We start from the raw sequence: 21,889 nt of genomic DNA, 5'->3' as shown, positions 1-21,889 counted from the left end.
CTGGGTCATACGGTATGTTGATTTTGAGTTGTTTGAATACTCTCCATGCTGATTGCCATAGAGGCTGTACCAATCTGCAGCCCCACCAGCAGTGGAGTAGGGTATATATGCTTTCTTAAAAATTGGTATTCACAGGTAGTGATGTGTTACTCTCAGAACCGTGGTGAGACACTTGTGATGTTTATCAGGAATCTTTAGTTTTGCAGACAGAGATTTGTGTGTGTTTTCTGAGTCATTCATCCAACAGATGTTTAGGTGTGTATTACATGCCAAGCACCAGTGGAGCGACAGGGCATTATCACCTTGATATTTGAAAATGGCATTCAAGTGCCTTAACCACAGAGCAACAAACATGTTCCTGAGAAGGACTCTCTTAGGGATGACATCTAAGTAAATATTTGAATGCAGAAAATGAATGATCTGTGTAGATGTTTAATGATGAGCGTTCTGGGGGGAGGGACAGCAGGATGAAGGATCTGAGTCATGGGTGCACCTAATCTATAAAGAAGAAATGAGGAATGAGCATTAGTCTCAAGGATCAGGATGCCATTTTTTTTACGGTGCTCACATCCCCAGTTGGAGTGCCTTCCAATCCAACATCCTGGAAAGAATCCACTGATGGCTCAAGTGCTTGTGTTCCTGACATTTACCTGGGAAATCCAGATTGGGTTCCAGTCCTTGGCTTTCGTCTGACTCAGCCCTAACTATCACAGGCATCTTTGGAAGTGAACCTGCAGGTGAACGATTCTGTTTTCTGCCTTTCAAATAAAGTGAAAACAATTAAATAAATAAGGAAGCAAAGAAAAGTTGAGAGTTCTTGCACGGGAATAGTAATGGTGGGGGATGAGGTCTAAAAGAGTGGCCGGTCTGGATCTTATTGGGCCCAGCAGGTCACATCAAGAATTCAGAATTTCTCTGCGCATCATAGGAAGCCACTGGAGACATGGAGAAGAAACTGATCAATTTTAGATTTTAAAAGGATTACTGTGGTTGCTACTTAAAGAATCAAGGGGACAAATGGAAGCAGAAATTAATCTGGTGGTTGTTGCAGTCCAGTCTAGCATATAGACAGTAGTTCATTTTTGTTCTATCATTTTATTATATAGTTCCATAGACCCTGGAATTTCCCTTACCTCCTCCCCAATTCCCTCCCCCACCGAGTTCACCCATATCATTACAACAGTATTGTTCCTCATAAACATTCATAAGTCCATCATTGTGGGCATGGACAATGGCAGAGAGTCCAGCATCCTATTGTCAAGACACATCCAACACTTTCACTGGGAGTCCAGCCTCGATCCAGAAGTAGAGATGCACACTGCACCGTATCCTCATATCTGGACATGACTGTCTCCACTACACAGTCACTATACATCCCACAAGTGAAAAGCCATAAAACAAAATCAACAACAGGCAGAAAAAAACAAATTTACAACACCATGAAGTTAAATGACATGTTGAAGAAATGAAAAAGAAAGTCAAGAATCTATTTCACAAAAATGATGCTTCTGTATGATCTATGAGTCATGACAAATTTAATAAGTGTTTTGAAGAGATGAAACTAACAAAAAATAAAAATACATAAGACATAGTTTCTGTTGATCTTTGTTGGTGAGATATGTCTCCTGTAGGCAACAAATAAATGGGTTTTGTTTTCTAATTCAGTCTATTAATCTACAATGTTTGATTGATTAGTTTAAGCCATTTACATTCAGAGTCAATATGTATAGGTGGTGATTTGGTCCTGTCATTTTAGCAATGGATGGTTTATTGATTTAGTCTTCTATTGTTGTTTTACTGGAATGTTCTTCACATTTGCCTTTGGTTTTGGTGGGTGCTATTTCTCTTCTCTGTCAAGAGGACATGTTTAGGTATCATTTTGTATGGCAGGTCTGAAGAGGCAAATTCTTTTAACTTTTTCTTTTGGAAGAATTTTATTTCATTTTCAAAGACAAAAGAGATCTTTGCTGGTTATGCTATCTGGGCCGATAATTTTTTTTTTTTTTTTTTTTTTTTTTGCTTTTAAATCTGGAATATGTCACTCCATTCTCTTCTTGCCTGTAAAGTTTCCTGTGAGAGGTCAGCTGTGAATCTAACTGCCATTTCTCAATATGTCAATTGATTTTTTTTCATGTACATATTTCAGGATCTTTTCCTTATGTTTGATTGAAGAGATCTTGATTATCATGTGTCATGGTGAAGATCGCTTTTGTTCAACCCTGTCGGGAGTTCTATGCCCCTCCTGGATGTTGTTTCCCAATTCTTTCTCCAGAATAGAGAAACTCCTTTACTATTTCCTTCATTAATTCATTAATTACATAAGGTGTCTTAAATAGCTAGGTGACTGTTGGTGCTGATCTTGCCAGAACCTGCTGGCCTTTAGGTCTGAGGGCCACCCGAATCTATTTTGAGTTGTAAGATGCCGCAGTTGATATTATTTTCCATATAGGACCAGTGCAATGCACTGAGCTCAATGAGTTTTCTTCCTGCTCAGTGTATGCACAGCTCATTGTTGTCCCTGCAGTCTCAAAACCTTTGCCACACTGTACAAAATGACACCTGATGTTTCGCTTGTGGAGTTTTTGATCTCCTGGCCATTAGGTCTAGGCGTTACCTGGACCTATTTTGGGTGGAACCTATAAGATGCCACGTCATTGCAATTCACTGAGCCAGAAATGAATTTGCTCCCAGCTTAGTGCATGCACAGTCCTCTCCTATATCCTTTGCCTCCATACACAATATGGAGCCCGATTCTGCTCTGCTGGGGGTCTGGGCTGTGAAATTCACCCTGTTCCTGCATCGCCTGTTTGAGATCTGCTGCTCTGTCTCTGCTCCTGCTCAAATCAAACAGACCAGCAGGACAGGCACTTCTTTCAGTTCACACCCTGAGCTCCTGGTGAACTCCCCTTCCTACCTGGTTGCTGGTGGAGTTTCAGCCACCAGTGCAGTTCAGATTGCCGCTTGCTGAATGCTGCTGGAGTATCTGGTCACTGCAACTCCACAGCATTGTCTTTGTACTTTCCTGTGTCCATCAGTCTCCAGGTGTCCCTCTGCCATCAGTCTGTCCTCTCCTATTTGCTGGAATGTGCCCTCTCTGCTTCAGCCTGGCTAATGTTGCTCTGTCTGTTTAAACATGTCCTTACCCTGTTCTGCCATCTTGATTCTCCAGACAATGGTTTCTGGAATGAGGATGTTTTGGTGAGCAGCAGTCAGATTTGGGATGTGTTGTGTAGGTAGAGCAACAGATTTTGCTCGTGGATTGGATCTTGATTGTGAAGGAGAGAAAATAAACACTGGTTCCAGGTTTTTAATTCCCAAGTTTTTTTATTTCAAAAAGAAAAGAGGAGTCAGTTATGTTAAATGCTTTTGGTAGACTGGATTGAAAAACAAAACCCATCTATTTGTTGTCTAGAAGGGACACATTTCACCAACAAAAATCAGCAGAAACTATATACATGGGCTTTGATGTTTTCTGTTAGTTTCATCTCTTCAAAATACTTTCTTCTGATTAAATTCTTCAGTGACTCATAGATCATACAGTAGCATCATTTTCTGCAAGAAGGTTCTTGATTTTCATTTCTTCAGCTACACATTAGTCATTTAGTAGCATGTGATTTAACTTCATAGTGTTGTTAATTTATTTTTTCTTCCTGCTATTTATTTTGTTTTGTGGATTTTCATTTAAGGGGATGTATAGTAGTTGTGTAATGGAGACTGTCATATCTAGTAAAATGTTATTTAATTTCATGGCATTGTAAATTTCCATTTTTTAATCTATTGTTTACTTGGTATTATGACTTTTCATTTGATGGAATGTACAGTAGCCATGAAATGGAGACTAACATATCCAGATGTGAGGATACAATGTAGTATGCATTTCTACTTCCAGACAAAGATGGACTTACAATGAAAAGAGAATTGAGAATTAACCAATGGGTATAGTGACATGGTAATTTTTCTTAATTTCCATGTTATTGGTTTTAGAAAATTTGCTAGAAACATTAATGGGATGCTTTCCAGAGGAAATGGCTTTGTGTCTGGAAGATGGCTGATTGGAAAAATCTATAAACTGAAGACTCTGGTAATTTACCAAATCCTAGGGAGGATGTCAGGCTCATGTAGAGTCATTACATGAGTAGATGAGGCATGTCCCATACATAATTCACCTTTGATTTTTCTAGGAACCACATGTTCCATTTAAGATATGTAAGATGGAACAGGGAAAGAGAATGGCAAGGAATTGGACTCCGAACTTTCTTTCTTTCTAGCCAGTGAAAAATTCAATAAGATCAACAGAGGATTGGACAAGAAAGCTGTGGTTCATCTACTCCATGGAATACTACTCAGCTATTAAAAAAAACAAAATGCAGTTATTTGTGGCCAAATGGGCCCAACTGGAAACCATAATGCTAACGGAAATGAGCCAATCCCAAAAGGCTAGATATCACAGGTTTGCCTTAATTTAAGATGATATGATGTTATGCATAACATGTTATGTTATGGATGTTATGTTATATGTCGTATATAAACTAAAATTGAAATGTGAATGGAGTGGTCACAGGATGTGGTTAAGAAATCGCATTTATTTTTAACATGTTGGTTGCTCAATACTATGTCAATTAATTCCATAACGGTGTTAATTGTTGCAGATGGTATGTTGGTGCTTTTATTTGATCGGGATGATACTCTGCTGGCTCTGCACTCAGACCAGAAAGGGTCTCCCTAAGAAGCAGTTGGACTTGACTGGACTATAAGATGTTGGACTCTACATTTGGTATATGCTTACAAAGAGGGAATCTCAACTGAACTTGAACTGTGGTTATGCAGCGGGGTGGAGGAACCCACGATGGTGGGAGGGTGTGGGGAAGCGTGGGGAGAATCCCAGTTCCTATGAAATTAGAACACAATGTAATTAATGAATAAATTTAATAAAAAAAAGAAAAGCATGAAAACTCATACAATATAAAAACCATGGGTTTAGGCCTGGCACGATAGCCTAGCAGCTGAAGTCCTCGCCTAGAACACACAGAGATCCCATATGGGCACTGGTTCTAATTCCAGCAGCCCCACTTCCCATCCAGCTCCCTGCTTGTGACCTGGGAAAGCAGTCGAGGATGGCCCAAAGCTTTGGGACCCTGTACCCACATAGGAGACCCAGAAGAGCTCTTGGCTCCTGGCTTTGGATATGCTCAGCTCTGGCCATTGCGGTCACTTGGGTAGTGAACCATTGGATGGAAGATCTTCCTCTGTCCTCCTCTCTTTCTATATATCTGACTTTCCAATAAAAATATATAAATCTTCAAAAAAAAAAAATCCATGGGTTCCAGCAAAAACAGTATTGAAAGGGTTATTGATCTTGTAATTTGCATTAAGATTGCCTTATGTCAGAGTGAACGTGTGATGATTGTCCTTTTGGGATTGATTTATTTCACTGAGCATAATGGCATTTAGTTGGAACCTTTTAATTGCAAATTGAATAATTTCATTATTTTTAACGGCTGAGAAATATTTCATGGAATAGATGTACCACAGTACAGTTTCTTAAACACCTCTTATTTGGATGCGCATATCGATTGTTTCTATGTCTTTATTATTGCAGATTGTACTGCCATCAGTATAGGATTACAGATTCCCTTCTCATATGTGGATTTCATTTTTTTTTAGATATATTCACATGAACAGGATAGCTGTGTCATATGACAGGTTTATTTTTGATTCTCTAAGCATTCTCCATATTGATTCCCGTAGTGGCTGTAGTAGTCTACACTCCCACCAGCAGTGAAGGAGGGTGCCTTCACTCTGCATCAATACCAGCAGGTGTTGTTAGTGGAGTTTAGATAATAGAGTTAGGCGGAATCTCAATGTGGTTTTCATTTGTATCTCCTTGATTGCCAGAGAGTCTGATCATCTTTTCGTATGTCTGCTAGCCATTTGAATTTGTTCTTTTGAAAAACATCTGTTCATGTCTTTTTCCCATTTCTTGACTTTTTTTTTTACACTACTCCTAGGTTTCTGAAGCTCTTTTTAGATCCTGGATTTTAGTCCCCTATCAGTTATGTAGTGTGTAATGATTTTCTTCAATTCCCTTGACTGTTTCTTCATTTTTCTTTTTTAAATTGTACTTCTTTTATTATTATCATTTTCTGATACAGTTCCATAGGCCTTGGGATTTACCTTATCCCCTCCCCAATTCCCTCTCCCCTCAGTGAGTTCCCCTATATTATTACTACAGTACAGTTCTTCATATACTCAGCTCATTCTTTCAAAGAGATTTTCTGCTCATAGAATGGTGTGGAAATGAGTCCCCAGCAGAGAAGAAACGCGTGAGGAGGAAAGAGAGATAATGTCAAGAGTAGAGGTCTTGATTATCATGAGAGAATGTGACAGAAAATCCAGCAACAAGAAGACCTGGCACTGGAGATGGGGAATGATAGCTTCTCTATGGTTTTGATGACAACGCAATATATAAACCCTGAGGCATGTGGGATGATAGATTTGTTGTGGGGAGGTTGAGGAATTTGCTTTTGATTCACTTTAGTCTTGCCAATGACACTAGCGGCAAGGTCAGCAGCTCTGAATGGGGATGGTAGAAGTGTTGAAGTTAAGAAAAAAAGAAGAAAGTGTAATTTAGAGAGTTGGAGAGAACGAGCACAGATGTTGGTGGGTGGCTGGGTGGGCTGAAGGTCAATCTGAATTTTGTGGCAATTCATTTAATTAATGGTCTTCAGCATAGTGTAGTTTTTCTCTAGTCCTATACAGCTGTTCAGGAGAAGAGGAGTGGTTAGAAAACTGGACTTAATCTGAATTTTTTCCTCCAGGCCAATGTTTTGAAGGAAAAGGGATAATATTACTGAGCATGAATGTGAGAGGGTGATGATAGTGATGACAAGGGAATCTAAACTCTAAGGAGAGAACAGAGCTCACAGCTATCATCAAGAAGATGGTAGTGGAAAGCAGTGTAGAGCGAAGGATCTGAGTCTTCAGAGACTCAAGAAATCATTGCCAGGGAAGTGTTAGGATGCAAGTGATGAGATGTTTCCAGGGAAGAAGAGGTATTGAGATGCAAGATGGCCACTGATAGTTGAAGAGTTGGACACCCGCTGTAGCTTGTAATGATCATATTGGCAGTGATCATAAAGTCTAGGGTTTGACATGGGGTCTGTGGAAAAAAAAAATCTAAAAGAGATTGGAGGTAGGATTGGAAATGAATTTAGAAGCTAGAATGTTGGAGAAATATTATTATGTGAATATTGAATCATCCACGCAGGTGCCAAAATTAGTGACAGAGGGAGGAGCCACATGCCAAGGGCTGAAGTCTTCCATGAGGAGGAGTTTGTGTTGGAACAAGCGGGATCTGGAGATGCCACAGTTTGGGGAGTCCTTAGGGTTGCCTGGAAGATGAGGAAAGCTGTCTGAAAGAGGAAGTGGGAGCACCGAGGGACCTTGTTGGACCTCTGCCTTCCCATAGTGTTCCTTGTTCTTTTCCTTTTCATTTTTCTCCTGCTGTCACATTTTCTTGTCATGAATGAAATATGGTCATTCATGTAACCTCAATTGTTATGCTTTGAAGAGTGACTAATTGAGCCATTTATGAGAAAAGGTGCCATCCTGATCCTGATTTATCGTCCATGACCAGAGCTGGACCAACAGGCTGCTCAGGAGACCTTTCTAGGGTGCTGAGGCAGGTAGCTGGTTGAGCAGCTGCTTTTCTCATTATATGTGGAACAGCAGATGGGACCAGATAGTACAGAGGCCTCAATGCCAAGGTGAAGAGTCTAAGTCTTGGTCTTTATGTGAGGAGGTGCTTCAAAGGCTATTGGAAGCATCACAAGGTTAACCAACAGGGGCTAGGGTGGGGAAGCATTGAAGCATGGAAGCCCATCAGGAGGCTGTGGCAATGGTTAGCTCCGGCTAACAAGCATGTTAGATCTGTGCCAAAAAAGGAAGAGACAAATGTAAGAGGCCTTTTGTCATAAAGTGCCAACATGATGAAATGTTAAGATAGAGGAGGCAGGGGAATAAAAGATGATTCAGAGGTTTAAAGCCTGGAGATAGGAGAATATTAGCATCACTGAAAGGAACAGAAATGAGGGAAGGATAAATCTCAGGGCAGGGCAGTTTTTTCATATTTCATGCAGCTCTGTGTTCTTATGCTCCAAAATACAATGAAATAAAAAGAAAAGTCATTAGAGGCATACTCTTGGCACACTTTTGTGATACATTATGCACGGATGTGTGTGTGTATGTGTGTGTGGTAAAGTATCACTGGCTCATGTTTTATTTACAGTTATATACATTTTAAAAGCAATTAACATGTCACAAACTTTCTTCTTTTTCATTACGTATTACACTATCATGGCATTTTGAATATTTCACAGTAGTTAATTGAATACGTAATTTATGATATTAGCTACTATGGTTTGACATGGTTTGTATCCCCAGGGTTTCATGTTGTGAGATATTAATTCTCGTTTGTGAGGTATTGAGAGGATGGGAGCTTAACCCGACTGTGGTCTATGGGGGTGGGGCATTTTGGAGGGGAATTAGAATTAGGTAATGACATCAGGGTGGAGCTCCATGACAGAATGGTAGCTTCTCAAAAGGGAAGGAGACCACAAAACATACACATCCCTATGTCTCTGGCCAGGACTCTGTAGGCAAAAAAGACTATTATAGGTGTAATCTTTCAGAATTGTGAGTCAAAACAAACTGTTTTGTTCATAAACCAGTCCATTTAAGGTATGTGGTATAGCAATACAAAATGAACCAAGGTCCTTTGCATTCTTTTTTAAGATTTTATTTATTTTTATTGAAAAGGCAGACTTACAGAGAGAAGGACAGAGAGAAAGATCCTCTGTCTGCTGATTCATTCCCCAAATGGCTCCAACAGCCAGAGCTGAGATGATGTGAAGTCAGGAGACAAGAGCTTCTTCCAGGTCTTCCAAATGAGGGCAGGGTCCCAAGTCTTTGGGTCATCCTTTACTTCTTTTCCCAAGCCACAAGCAGGAACTTGGATGGGAAGTAGAGCAGCCAGGACCCAAACTAGCACCCTTATGATATCCCAGCATATGCAAGGGGAGGATTTAGCCACTGAGCCATTGCATCAGACCTGATCCTTTGCATGTTTTGCCCCCATTGACTGGTTTATTCTTACTTCTTTGCCCAGACACCTTCACAGCTCACTCTCACTTCCTCCAGGTCTGCTTATATTCTTTGTGCAGCCTCCACTGATTGCCCTGTTTAAAATTTCACTACTCCTCAGGGGTCCTCAGTAGTCCTCTTCTCTTTTCCCTCCATTGCTCATATCACTTCCCAACAGACAAGAGAGTAAAGCAATTCCTTCATATGCCTAAACTTTGTCTCCTTTTCACTGGAATGCAAATGACACAAAAGTAGATGCTTTATTTATATTGTTTTACTGCTTGATGTAAAAACATAGTGCTGTGTCCAGCATGTAGCAAATGTATTGATTCCCTGTGTCAGCTTTACAAAATCACCACATGGGTAGTGGCCTAATTGTAGCATAGATTGATGGCATTATTCTTCTGGAGGTCACTGAGCTAAACTCACTCATTTCCTCTTGAGACTCCAAATGTCTGTTGACTTCCTGGGACTCCTGACTTCACACAACCATGATTGCTTCCCTGATCACTTCCCCTCCTTCTGCAGAATCTCATAGTTCTCTCTCTCTCTCTCTCTCTCTCTCTCTCTCTCTCTCTCTCTCTCTCTCCTTTTAACCTAGAAAGACTCCTGTAATTGTATTGCTTTCTGTTCCCTCCACTTCCCAACCAGTGAATGTAATCCAGAATAATGTCCCCACCACTAACAATAATGTCCTACCTTAAGCACACCTGCAGAGTCCTTTTGCCATTTTTATGGGTTGGGATTAGGATGTGGACAGCTTTGGTGAGAAGGGAGCATTCATCTGTCTGCAATGGTAGGTGATCAATAAAATTCTTTTAATCACTGATCAAGCCATTTGTTTTTCCCAAATGGAATGTTAAGTACATTCCAAATTTTGGTCTGGTTGTAGTAAGCTTTATTCTAGACCCAAGTATACTAATGTCTTCTGGCATTCACGTGGTTAATTGTCCCAGAGAGTTTTGGTGACAGATTGATATGTCCGTACACCAGTCTGATGACACAGTTCCAGTTGCTCTCCTACACTCTGTCTTGTATGCTCTTCTGGTACAGAGCTTCAGACAGCTTACTGTGTTGTCTGAGTTAAGGATGCCTTCCACTGCCTTCTCTATTCCTGCTTTCTCTAAGCCACCCATTTACACTACCAGCACTACCTCCTGAATATCCTTTACCACCATCCCCAGGGGCATGTGTCCCCACCAGGTGCTGGACCAGCCTCTCCCTTCCTCCTGCCCTGGGGAGCAGGTGTTGGGAAGAGCAGTAGTTGGAAGAAGGGGCCCTGTAAGAATCTATGGTCACAAAATCAAACCTACTGCAGTCACCAGAGCTTCCAGGCAGAGATATTACCCTTCGTTATCCATTCCACCAGTATTCACTGAGCAGCTGTCACAGAGAGAGATTGATGTATGCTTCTTCCAAATGGTAAGAGCCTGGAGGCTAGTGGCTAAATTTGTCTCCTGGGGACAGAACCAAGACCGTCCAGTTGAAGGTACTCAGGAACAGATGCTATAGAAGGAATAAAATTTGATTTGTTGTATGCCCAGCGACGGGTCAAACTTTCCTTCCCTGTCATAGCAAGTGGTATGCATAGGCATTGGGAGTTTGCAGTTGACTCCTATATTGCCTTCTACGAATAGGATTGTGTTTTGCTTCTTAAGTTGGGGCACCCAGCTGGCTGAAGCCACAGGATTAGTACAGTTGTTTCTCTATACTTTTGGGGAACTGGTTCTAGGATTCCATTCAGATGCCAAAATCTGTGGATGTTTAAGTCTCTTCTATAACACAGTGTAGGGCCCAGTGCTGTGGTCTCATAGCAAGCATTCGCACCGGCACGGGTTCAAGTCCTCGACAGCTCCATGAGCAGGGCGGATAGCCCAAGTGACTGGGCTCCTGCCACCCATGTGGGAGACCTGGATGAAGCTCTTGGCTTCTGGATTCAACCTGGTCCAGTCCGTGCTGATAAGGCTGTAGCAGGGATAAATCCGCAGAGAGAGGATCCTCTCTCTGACTCTCCCTTTCTCTGTAACTTTGACTTTTCAATAAATAAACCAGTCTTTTAAAAATGGTGTAGTACTTGCATAGAACCAACATAGTCTCCCTATATAACTTAAATCATCTCTAAATTACATATAATATCAAATATATTGTGAATTCAATGCAAATAATTGCTTGGGGGATAATAAGAAAAAAGTACATATCTGTTTCGTACAGATGTAGCTTTTCTCAGATAACTGAATCAAGGTGGTTTGAATCTGTTGGCTGCAGTACCTACAGGTATAGAGGGCTGGCTGTCTCCATAGTCCCTGTGGGCTATACATGACAGAACCCACTGTGGCTGGCCTATACAGCAAAGATCAATCAAAAACGCATGGGGCATTTTTCAAAACTCGGTGGAGGCTGGGCGCCACTGCCGCTTCTGCCAGTGACTCAGGCAGGTGCCCAAGAAGGACTAGTGGCTCCTGGATGTGTTTCCTGAGAATGTACCTCTCTCTTCCCCTTGCCTTGCTGGCTTCTGTGACCACTCCCCAGCTCTTGGGTCTTTTTTGACAGTGCCTTTGTAAAACATGGGCTCCATGTTTGGAATTTTCCTTGATATCATGCCTAAGCTTTCCCTGTGGTGTTGCAGAAGAAAAGAGGCAGTGAATTCAGTGACTGTTTCCATGCAAATAACATCCATCCTTGTGGATGTCTGTACCTACAGGAACTACAAAGCCAAATTAATCTTAATGTGATTTTCCAGCCTACTTTATTCCTTTTTTTTTCTCCACATGGGGAAATTATAAGGTGTATTTATACAGTAAAAACATGAAGGAAATCCCCTCTTCCAATTTCACGCTTCCAGGTGAACATTTAGAATATTTTCAACCAGGTGATTTGAAAAATCTAAACTTGCGACATTATTTCACGTTCCCATACTGCTGGCCCCTGGAGATTTCTCTGTCATCTGTTATCACACACAGCACCACACTGGGCTTTTGTGCAGCACATCTTCATGCATTTGTCACTTCCGTTGTTGCAGTGGAGTCCTCGAAGGGAACATTTTGAAACATAAGACATTTTCCTCTTGATCTCTGGTTTTGCTCTCTGAGGGTTCGGTAACCTGAGGTCTTCAGTAGTTGAAAATTATTAAATATAAAATTCCAGAAATGCAGTAAAAAACGTTGAAAGAGACTAAGTTTACATGGGGTTTTGCCAGTATTGTTATGATGGTTGTATTGTTGTTTATCCTTACTATTTGTTCTCCAAGTGTCCACTGGGCACTGTGGAGTTTGTCCACCATGAATAAGGACATACTATTGTATTTTTTTCCCAAGCAGAGACAAATGACTTGTCCATTTACATTTCCACCAACAGTAGCTGCATTCCATAAAATGTGCATTTTCCTATATACTTAAACACTTATTGTTAAGTATTTTCCATTTTTAGATGAAAACTGTTATCTTTGTCCTAACATATTTTTCTGTTGCTCTTTCTCAGTTCAGTAGTTCATTTTGCTTTACAATGGTTGGATATTGCCATTTCTTTCTTTGTGACTTGCCTGTTCATGCATCTTGATGATTTTCTTACTGAATGGATTCTTACTCCTGGGAACACTTCGGTGTTGCTCTTTACAAATACTTTCTTCCACGTCTGTCACTTGTAAAGTTCTATGACTGGGTTTTTATTTACAATGAACCCTATTGGTCTTTTCTTATATGTTACCCAACTTTTGGTTCATGCAGGGTAAGTTTTCTTTACCACAAGACTATAAAGATATTGTTAAACATTTTTCTGAACTTTTGATACACAAAGAAATTTTTGCTTAATTGATTAGGAATATCTTGGTAGTACAGTATGAATTGGGATATAATTTTATCACTGTTTTTTTCAGAATGAAAGTCAACATCCAAGTCTTTAAAAAAATTCCTTTCCTCACAGTTTAGCTTAGGTTACATCACCTTATATAACCAGGGTTGTTTTGTGCATTTTAGTATGTTGCATGATTTATCACTCCTTCTATTCCAGTAACTTATTGCTTTAATAACATTAATATAAGTTCTTCTTTCTACAATTTCCTGGGCTACTCTCACACAATTCACATTTCTTTTATCATTAAGGATGTTGAGTCTTTACATGTTTGTATTTTTCCCCTGATTGTTCTTATATTAATTGCTTGCTTGGGCACTTCAGTATTTTAAAACATGATGATTTTGACAGGGTGCCTTGAAGCGTTCCAGCTGAACTGTGAGTGGGTACTGAAGGAGGCAGGTAAGAGGGCAAGGACCGGGTCCTGGCTGACGGAACTCAAATCCGTGAGTCACCCTTGTAGTTAATGACAGGACTCTCAGGAGCGTCACCCAGGAGAGGACCAGAAAGCCAAGGATAAAGATGGGGATGGTAATAAGGACGAGGAGCATGGAGCTGGCAGTATAAGACTCATGCTGTGGGAAGTGAGCTGTGGAGAGCAAAGCGGTGGGAGGCTGTTGCTGAAAACACATGGTGTTTAGGTTCTCCCTTGGGAGAGAGAGGCCCCGTGGTGCAGCAGCGGCATACACAATACCTCAGCGTGAGGCCACAGGACCACTGGCTGTCAAGGGTGCAGCGCCCACACGCGGGTTTTATTAGTCACTTTCGGGGAACGCTGTGCTCTGTGCTGTTTTTATAAACTACAGAAACATTCCAACTAATTAATTCACATTCTGTTCCAACCAGTGCTCCTGGTGACACAGGACACCAATCTCAAGCCTGTGGTCAGGAACAGGGTGGCAGTCTGTGGCCTAATGGATGCTAATTGGGCTATCCAAAACCTGAACTGCCGACCTCAATCAACAGAGCAGCCTGATCGCCTTCAAAGAAATAGCAAATTCGATTTTGTTTTTTAGGAGCAGCATAGCTGCCTCATGAAAGAGGTCACAGGAGTTTTAAATGCCAGCACCTAGACACCCCTAAATACTGCATAAAGTCTTTGAGCAAAGTGTTAGTTGCACGGCAGCTCCCCTAAAAACATAAGCTACTTAGCTTCCATCCTGTTGTTCAGCTATGTTCCCATCATCTTTTGTTGACTATTGAGGAAATTCACTATCATGGCTTTTTCAGTTGAGTTTTTTGTTTTTTGTTTCTCATTGTGCTCACTCTCAGCAGCTGACTCAATCTTTCATTTTGCAAGCAGATATGAGTTAGTGATGTTTCCTACCATCCCGCTCAGTTCTGTCAGTCTTCCAACATGTGTCCGTCAACACCACCATCTCTGCTTCTAACTCCCTGCGCAGCCATCACCCACTGCTCTTCTGGTCTCCTCCTAGCCAGAGCTAACCCTTGGCGCACTGACCCAGGATGCAGTGACATGCATTTCCTCGAACATTAATACAAGAGGGAATGTCAAGTAGAATTGAAAAGTTTATTAAACAAAACCATCCATCCTCAGGCCGTCCCCCTTTTCCTCTTCCAAATCTTTTTCTTGACATTATGCCACCACAGCTTAAAATAAAATTCAGGTATCACTTCCAGAATCATTCATGGGGTTGTGCAATATAGTTGGAACCACAGTCCTCTAGTGTAAAGTTTCTATCTTCTGGTAGAATAAAAGAGTAAGTTAGAGTCCCCCAGTATAGATACTCTACCATTTACATTCACACAGAACTAACTTTGCTTGTCCTGAAGAAATGCTTCTTTCATTTTAATTTCTGTAATTTGGAATCTGGCTTTAAAGTTTGCTGTGTTTCTTTAGATATTTTTCTTTGCCCTTTTTGCATGACCTCTTTTTGTTGTTGTTGTTGTTGTTATTAAACACTGGGCATGAGGTATCAGATAAGAAAAACGGGGGTGATGGGCCTTCGTGGGGGAATTTTCTGCCAAGCTAGCCAGCTGTGCTTCCATGACCACTCTTCACCCTGCTGTGGGGGCAGAGACTGAGGCTCTCTTTATTGTCCTTGTTTTTGTCACCCCCATGAACTTTGGTTTTCCAGAACCTTCTTAGGTCATGTCTAAGGCTTTCGCGACAATCCCCAGCAGCTTTGTTGGTGTGGCAGTTAGGTGAGGGGGAAGGGGACTTATTGCACATTTCTGTGATTGGATCACAGCCTTTCAGTGAGGCTGGATGGAGTATTTCTCTCCAGACTGAAGGCTGCAGGGAGCTGGTGTTGGATGTTTGCTTTCAGCTAGAGGAGGGACTAGAGTTCAGGGTGTGAGTAGTCCCTGACTATGCTGAGTAAAGGTAGAAAATGGGTGTGTAAGTCAGGCTTCCTTCTCTCTGCTGCTGGCATGGTATCACAGATCCTGATTTCTTCTGTAGTGATGCCAAGTAGAACACTTGTTTCATATCTGTATCTCTTTCAGCAACTCCTTTATCAGTCCTTCACTTCTTCTTCATTTCTGAGGATGCTTCAAAAAGTTCCCTGAGAAATGGAATTAAAAGGTAAGTGTCTCCCCTTAACTGAAATCCACATATAGTTTCTTCATACTAATTTTGAATAAAATTTTCTGTAGATCTCTTGTACACATGGATTTCAAAAAACCTTTTACATCCAAATAAACCCATATTTTAATCTTAATGAGCTTTTGGAAGTACTACCGTTAATACCTTTCAATTTCATTGGAAATAGATATGTCTCTTATTTTTCCTGTTGATCCATTTATCTGTTTGTTTGGAAGACATAGTGACAAAAGGGAGGGAAGGAGGGAGGGGAGAAGAAGGGAGAGAGAGAAGAAGAGAGAGAGACCTGGCATCCATTAGTTCAGTCGCCAAATGGCCACAATAGCTAGGCTGAATCAGTTCAGGAGCTTGGAGCTGTATGCTGGTCTCCTACATTTGTGATAGGGGTCCAAAACCTGGGCCATCTTCCTGCTGCCTTCTCAGTTGCATTCACAGGGAGTTGTATTGGAAGCAGAGCAGCAGGACTTTAATAAAGAATCGCGGCAAGGATTAAATGGTAACCTGATTTATATATATGTAAATCTGTCCCCAAAGACACTGTATGATCTAGACTAAGTTTATTCTTAAAAAGAACAACCAACTGTCCTTTCTCAAATGCTATGCTAATTTTTTAAACTAGAAAAGCACCTTGTCTGTGCATCCCTCTGTGGAGTTCTTTTTTGAGGGAGGGATTTTCTTTCTTATTCTATGCCTTTTTCTGTGCCCATTGGAGAGATATACTAAAGTGCAACACTTGACTTTTAATTGTTTCTTTTAGTACCATCATTTTATTCTCTATCCCGATATCAAAATTTCTGCTCCAAGTCTTCAATCTGTAACTACCTTATGATTTTTGATGCTGTGTCTACATTTACATCTTTGATACTTCAAACTCAAAATATTTAACATTTAATTAGTTTTTTGACAGATATTTTTCATATAGCATTATGACCTGTCATTTGATCCATACAGATTTATACTTCTATTTGTTAACCTTTTTATAATTATGAAATGCCCATACTTGTTAAGGTTCATTTATTTTTATTTATTTAAAGATCAGAATGACATACACAGAGAGAGAGTGAGAGAGAGAAGGAGAATAATAATAATAATAAGAAGGAGGAGGAGAAGAAAAAGAACAAGAAGAAGAATCCCTAAATACCTGTAACAGCCAGGGTGGGCCAGATTAAAGCCAGGAGCCTGGGACTCCATTAGGTCGCCCGTGTGTGGCAGGGATTTACATTGTGATTTACTGTCTTTCAGGAGCATTAGCAGGAAGCTCAATTGGAAGTGGAGGCAGGACTTGATCCCAGGCACTCTGATAGAGGTTTTGTGTATCCCAAGCAGTGGCTTAGACCAAAGTAGCAGAACTTCCATTTCTGAAGGACTGGGTCCTTCCGGATTTGAAATTCAGCTCTTGGAATGTAAATTGCTTTTACTTGTATCTCACTTACACATAAGTAGTTAACAATACACCAGTGAAGAGGAACGGGTCCCTGTTGCCTTCCTGGTTCTTTGCGTACGTGTGTGGAATATTTGGTGATTTTGGAAATCTGTGTGCATGAGGAATTTGCTAGTCACAATTCAGAATCTCAGTGTCACTTCCTGAAACATCTTTTAGGGCCTGTCAGAGCAGGTGGCACATGTTTGCTTTAAGAGTTATCCTACTTAGTTTATTTAAAAGGGAGAGAGGGAGAGAGAGTCAGAAAGTCTTTTTCTCCCTGAAAATATTTTTACTCCCTGAAATATTTGCTCTAGCCTGGGATGGAGGAAACTGAATTCAAGTCCCAATACTGGGTTCGTTATCCATCGCCTTCCCAGGATGCACATTAGTAGAACAAAGCATCAGAAATGGAGTTGGAATTCAGTCCCAGGCACACTGATGTCAGATGCAGGGATCCTAATTGGCAGTTTAATAGGCTGAGCTGTAGCATCAAGCCCCTTTGCTCATATTTTTTCCTGCTTGTTTGAGATGTGATGATTTAATCCCTGGACATCTACCTGGGTGTCAAATAACTAAAATCCTCGCGGAATCACATCCGTCCTTGACTAGTGATTATCCCTGCACTGTTTCATATAAATTTAAAGTACACAAAGTTTTGTGTTAATTCACTTAAAAAGTGCAACAAACTTATTGCAGTATCTTCTTAAATAGTCTTAGCGCAAGTAAGTATGTACCATCATTATTTGTAGGATTAATCAGTCAGTAGACTGAAACAGACTCTTGTTATTCTGTTGATGTGATATTTTTAATTTTCAATAAATCTGAAATGTCAAACAATGACACTTTGGCAATGAAAAAATGCTGTACTACTTTAGCTGAAGTAAAAAGTGACTACATCAGCCTATAGCATCACACGTCCCTCTGAGAGCTGGAGATGAGCCGGTTTGCAAGGTGGTAGCTTGTTAACATCTCATTACAAAGGCTTCCCGGAGCTGCTGGAAAACAACTGAGGTGAAGTATCACTTACTGATGTGTGGTCTGTCTGCTGAGGGCAAATAGTATCTATGGTTATTTTTAAATTCACCGACAGTAAAAATAATAAAAAAGAACCATTTTTTTACAGCAGTTATTAAAAGGCAGGACATACTGCTTATACACTTCGCCTTTGAAATGTATTCATCTCAGAGGCATATGAAGCACACCCTTGTCCTATGGTTGACACCAAAGCCATGAGCAGCTACAAGCAGACATTCCCAGATGATAGCTAATTTAGCAGAATGAAAAAGATGACATAACAAGTAAACTTTATTTCCAGAACTTTCTGTTTATCAAGGTTTTGTTCATGGTTAATAAGTCCTGAACTCCTAAAGTGTGAATGGCTGCTACTGATGTTCCTCATGTGTTTGATTTTTGTTTTGGCTGTGACTTTGTACAGCCACCTCCAGGCAGTTGCAATGGGCATTTCAAATGCTTTGTTTTCCCACAGAGAAGAGGTGACTTGTGGACTGTACTTGGAATGTGTGGGTGATGGTATCTACAGAGGAAAGGACATCTACACTTTGCTTAGTGACTTTGGTCATACTGTGGATTTTCAACCACCTAAGCATGGCTACCAATCTGCCCATCTTTCCCTCTTCCATCCACAGTTGTTCCTTCAGCCCTTTCTCACCTGTGCCCCTCCTGTGTGCTTCTGTAGCCACAGGAGCCCTCCCTAGCCCTGGAAAGCAGAGGAGCCTCACGTGGTCCTTGGACCTCCCTCACAGCACCAACCTCAGGAGCCCTTGGCTTAGCCCTCACATTTTCCCCTTATGGGCAGGCGTTCCCATCCACAGGCACAATCTGACTGAAAGACACTGAGGACCAGACAACAGTGAGATGTTTAGAGACCCCAGAACACAGATGACAATCTGTTCTCACCGGCAATACTGAACTGGAGAGACGGGGTCAAGAAAATTGAAAATAAGTCAGTTGTTTAATTTGTTTTGATGAGGATAACAAGAAATTCAGAAAAAGGAGAAAGTCGCTTATATGGACCTGGCCACTGAAGTTTCCACAGAAATGACATGACAATATCTGAGATTTGAAGAGTGAAATTTGCCAAAGGAATTAGAGACAAGAAATCAATGGAAGCGACACATCAAGAAAACAGGTACTTACAATGTGTTTCTGGTGGTGAAAAATCTATTTGTTCAAGGAAATAGTAAATACAAAGGTAGATTAAGTTGTCCTGCAAAGAGATGATGGTGGGTCTCATCATGACCCCAAAGCAAAGCCCTGCCTTTATTTATCCTTTAAGTAAATCAGTGGTTTGTGCCTAGCACAATTCAAGGGACTGGAAATGCAACAGTTAAGAAAATGGACAACCAGTCCCTCCCCTCCACTTTTTAAAAATTAACTAATTTACATTTTTAATTGATACAAATTTTAATTTATCACATGCACTATTGTTTAAAAATGCTGTAGAATGGCTAAACTGAGCTAATTAGCACATACATTATCTCACATACCATTTTTGATGGGGAGGGCACTTAAAATCTTCTAGTAATTCTCAAGATAACAATATAGTATTAATTCAAGCCATCATGTTGTGCAGTGGGTCTCCTGAATTTATTCCTTCTCTCTATCTGAAATTTTATATTCCCCTCTCTCCTGCCACCTCCTGGAAACTGCCACTCTATTCTATTTCTTGGAGATCAAGATTTTTAGATTTCACACATAAGATTCATGTTTGTCTCTCTACCCAGGCTTCTTTCACTTGACATAATATTCTCCAGCTTCATTCATGTTGCCAGACATGACAGCAGTTCCGTTATAGCCAACATTCCATTATGTATCCACAGTGCCTTTTCTTTACACATTCATCCACTACCAGGGCCATAGTTGATTCCATATTGGGGCTATTGGTGCTAGTGCTGCATCAGTATGGAATGCAGATAGCTGTGCTACACATGAGTCACACAGCAGTTCTAGCTTCAGTTTTTTGAGGCCCTTCCCCCCCTACCAACTTATATTCACACCAACAGTATATAAGGGATGCATTTTCTCTGTCTTTGCCCACATTTTAAATTTTTTTTTAAGATTTATTTATTTTTATTTGAAAGGCAGACTTTACAAAGAAAGAAGGAGAGACAGAGAGTGAGAAGCAGAGACAGAGATAACTTGCATCTGCTGGTTTACTCCCGAAGTGGCTGCAGCAGCCAGAGTTGAGCCTATCCAAAGCCAAGAGACGGGAGTTTCTTCAGGGTTTCCCACATTGGTGTAGGGTCCCAAGGACTGGGGCCATCCTCTGCTGCTATCCTGTGCCCTAAACAGGGTGTTGGATCAGAAGTGGAGCAGTTGGGATACGAGCAAGGGCCCAGATGTGGGTACTGCAGAGAGAGGATTAACCTACAAACCCACCTTGTCAGCCCCTTTTGTATTTGTTGATATTAGCCATTTTAACAGTGTTTTTAATTTGTATTTCTCGATTGGTGATGTTGGACATTGTTTCATATTTCAGTTGGCCATCTGTGAGTCTTTTTTTTTTTTTTTGCAGAAAAATCTATTCAAGTCCTTTTCTCACTTTTACACTGGGTTATTTGTTTCCTTGCTGTTAAGCAGTGTGAGCTCTTCGCTTACTTAGGGTGTTAACACCTTGTCAGACTTATAGTGCTCACACACTCGCTCCCATGCCTCGGGCCCTCTGTGGACTGTGTCTTTGACTGCTTGTCTTCTTCCATCGCGCACCAAACTCTACTCGGGTCCAGTCATGTGGCTTCCCGGATTGCTTGAAACAAACCTACCTAGCCTCACCTTCAGAGCTCTATCTCTGGAATGTTCCTCCTCTGCCTCTGCCTCACCAGCAGCTCACAGAATAAGAGCAGAATTCTCTGACTCCTCAGGAGACATGGCCTCAAGTCACTGTGTAAAATACAAGTCCTCCGTTTTATTTCCCTTGCACAGATTGCATCAGTCTCAGATGATGTTTTTAATTTAGTTTCCTTATTCCATAAGAATAGAAGGCAAATCATTTTATTTACTTTTTATTTCCAACACTTAGTGCTTGCACATCACAGGTGCTTCACACATATTTGTGGAATGTATAAATGAATGAATGAATCCATAGAGAAGGAGTCAGTTGCCTTCCCAGGAACTGAAATGCTGAGACTTTAAAGCCACACTCTGGCCCAGTAAAAGTGATTGGTTAGTACTGTTGGCCCAGATCGCAGGAATAGTAACTGATCACATAAGCACTGAATTCTACATCTTCAGATGGCAGGCCACTGCCCAAGCCCCTGCTGAAATCTCGGGGTAGATCTATCCTGATAATAAGAGCACAGCCTGCAAACTGGCACAGTATTTAAGAGGCAACTCCTGCAGTGCAGACAGCCTATAGCAGAGCGCTGGTCGGAGTCCTGGGTGCTCCACTGCCCAGCCAGCTCCAATATAAGATGGCCCTAGGACTTGCTTGCTACCAAGGGGAGACCTGGATGGAGTTTCAAGCTCCTGACTTCAGCTTGATCCAGCCTAGATGGCTGTTGTGGCCATCTAGAGAGTGAACCAGCAGATGGAAGACCTCTGTCTCTTTCACTCAAAACAGGTTTGGGCACAGTTTTGCACAAATAACTTACTAATTCAGAGCTGAAAGTTCATTATTTAGAAGACAAATGCACGGGATAATAAAGATGAAAGCGATTTAGTCAAAGAGAAATCTTCCACGGGGATTTTGTTGGTTTCTCCATCATCTCCCACTCCCATCCCACCAACAACTCTGATCTGAAGCTGCCCCGGGGAATTCTTACAGATCTCGTTTAAAACGAACACTGGTTTGAAATGATTACAGAATGCTGACAGTACAAGAGAGAATAAAGCAAAGTCCCAACACAACCCTGAAGTATACTTTGCCTTCCCTGAAGGCTTCATAGACCAGGATC

This window comes from Ochotona princeps, chromosome 12 (assembly GCF_030435755.1).
Source record: "Ochotona princeps isolate mOchPri1 chromosome 12, mOchPri1.hap1, whole genome shotgun sequence".
NCBI classification, from domain to species: domain Eukaryota; kingdom Metazoa; phylum Chordata; class Mammalia; order Lagomorpha; family Ochotonidae; genus Ochotona; species Ochotona princeps.
The sequence above is the reverse complement of the archived record's forward strand: the minus strand, read 5'-3'. Positions refer to the sequence as shown.